This window comes from Adiantum capillus-veneris, chromosome 20 (genome assembly GCF_014529385.1).
Source record: "Adiantum capillus-veneris isolate H3 chromosome 20, ASM1452938v2, whole genome shotgun sequence".
Taxonomy (NCBI): Eukaryota; Viridiplantae; Streptophyta; class Polypodiopsida; order Polypodiales; family Pteridaceae; genus Adiantum; species Adiantum capillus-veneris.
The window spans coordinates 73,943,759-73,946,456 of NC_140950.1; positions in this window are offsets into that span (position 1 = coordinate 73,943,759).

Genomic DNA, 2,698 nt, shown 5'->3' on the forward strand with positions numbered 1-2,698 from the left:
CCCCTACCCTGTTGCTCGCCATTTGTCCCCTTCTCGCCTAGAATCCACTGCCTCCCCTCACTTCCCCTCCAGCATTCGTTGGTTTGCCACCTGCCTCGCTACCCTCAACCAGACGGTCTCAATATTGTGCCCGTCAATTCTCACAACCGCGTCCACGTTCATGGGCACCTTTCAAGATTCCTTTCACTTTTGGAATTTTCCCCAGCCGGTACCCCATACTGCTTCACATGATGGGTAACGTATTGAAGGGTCCGCTTGGCGATTCACTGATTCAGATTGTCAGTGGTTTTCTTCTATCTTTGACTGTTTTTTTTACCTGGAGTTATACAAATATTCATTTCAGCTTATGACTCGCTTCGTATATGCTCTCCCATAATTATTTGAGCTTTTCTTAGCCTACTAGTATGCAATATATACTACGAGAAGTTTATAGATGGTCTTGGCTTAATACGTTTACTTCAATTATATTTCGGGAATTGTTTGGACTTGCTCCTTTGACTGAGCTGTCAAAAATACTGTGGTGTGACAACTGGTTTTATTACAAACTTAGACAAAAGTGTGTCTGTCATTGCATAATGACAGATGCAGTTTTTGATAGTAGTTGGGTATATAACTGAAAAAAGGCTTAGAGTTGTAAATTAGATAATGAGTTATCGCTGTTTTTTCAAAAGAAATATATATATATGGAAAGTTTTTTGGATTAAATACTGGTCCGAAAGTCTGAATTTTTTTTTAGACTTCTCCTTTCAAATAAGATGTTGTCCATTACAGTAAATTGTCCTTTGATGGCATTTAGTTTTTAGTTCTCTCTTGTCTAAGTAAGAAAGTAGTTCATGTCGGGCGCTGATAATATGTTTTTTTTTTAAAAACCGGCAAGGGTGTTCTAATTAAAAAGTTTTAAACCCAGAAAATAAAACAGCTACACTATGGTGTTTTTACTTTCCTTATTGGATTGGCAATAATACAAGGATATTTTTTTCATTAAAAACAAGACACTGGCTAAGAACTGTATGTTTTCTTAAAAGTGACATGGATAACAACTAGGATGCCCAGCATCACCTGCGTACAGTCACGTGCTAACGAACTGTTTTCTTGTGGCTATGGGTGCAGGTGAGGGCTACCTTCTTTGATTAAAGCATTCAGTTCTAAGTTATTGATGACTGTGGATGTTCGCTTAACTTGAAGCTACATTTCTCCGAAGTTGGGACGACTGCATCCCATGATTTACATTGATATCTTTACTTCCTTGTACAAAATTTATTTTCAACTGCAAATAGATTTTTGTACTATTCCATTGTATTGTCCTAGGATTAGTGGTCTGTGAACTATAATGTTCGTTTGCGTATATATAGGATTTATTTATTTAGAAATGCTACACACACACACACACACACTCAAGGCAAGCCCAAGACGCAAGAGGCACTAAGGTCACATGTCAGGCCCCTAGCAATATTTCCCTCCTAAGGTACCTGGACCCTATTGGATGACCTATAGGAAGGTCCAATGAGAATTTAGATTTAGTTAAAAAATCAAGATCTTTTTCTTAGAAGTATTTGTGCTATTTTAAATCACTATTGTCCACGTCCTAGCCACTCGAATCTAGGTGATTCCCCCTTCTTTTATTTGCCGTCACGAGCTCGGCGTGCACGGTCCTGGCATTGAGGCCGTCGCGGTCCGTGTTGCGCTTTGCGCCTGTCATCACCAATTAACCATCCTTCGTTCTAGCTTAGGATATGCGTTGGGAGGTAGTGGGGCACAAGAAACACGCCACAATGACATTGCTAAAAGAGTGTGTACATGAAGATGCGGACTGCAGCCCCCCTTGGAAATAAGGAGCTATCGCATATACTTGTTTGCGCACATGATCTACATGTGTGGAGGGAAATCACTCTCTCATCCTTAAGATTTATTTGTAATTTTCGAACCGTAGCGTCAACTGTGTGTGAACTCCTAATATTATACATTTGAGACAACATCTTGGCAAACCAAGGGTTTTCCCCGCTCCGGTGAATTTTGCAAATGCATGTGCACGCCGATAAATTGGTTTATGAGTTAGAGATGATTTAGGAATGAAAGGAGATCATGAACTTTGATGTTTGGCCTAAGAATCCATATAAAGCATACATCTCTACTACCACCTTCCTACCCAAGTCTTCCATAACTGATTTAGCCCTTTACTTTCATCTTTCAAAATATGTACCATTGCTTCTGCCCTCTGCTATGCTTGACACACTTTGGCTGCACCAATGCCATATCGACCTTCATATCGACCAATGCAAAAGCCTTTATCTTTTCGTCATCTTCTTGTCTAACTAGGAGCAATTAGTGTGCTCCTCAGTGGGGGTACCAGAAGGTGGACAAGGGGAATTGAAGGAGTACGAGCAGAAGTGCGACGCGAGAGAGAGTGTGAGAAGAAGAGCACGAAGATATGGTGAACTCGCTCTACTGTAATGTGTAGAGCATAGTGAGTTCTTATTAGGTTTTTACAAAAGAATATGTGTACATACCTGGCGGCCCGCCCACTTACCTGGGCGACCACATTGGGCTTTATACCCCAACAACCTCCCACTTAAAGTCCAATGTGGTACTTTAAGTGTGAGAGAAGCTACTATACAAGCTAATATACAAGATATGTAGAGAAGTGATGTACTACCCTACACCAAACTGCTTGCGAAAATGCGCAAAGTGCTCTGAGGGA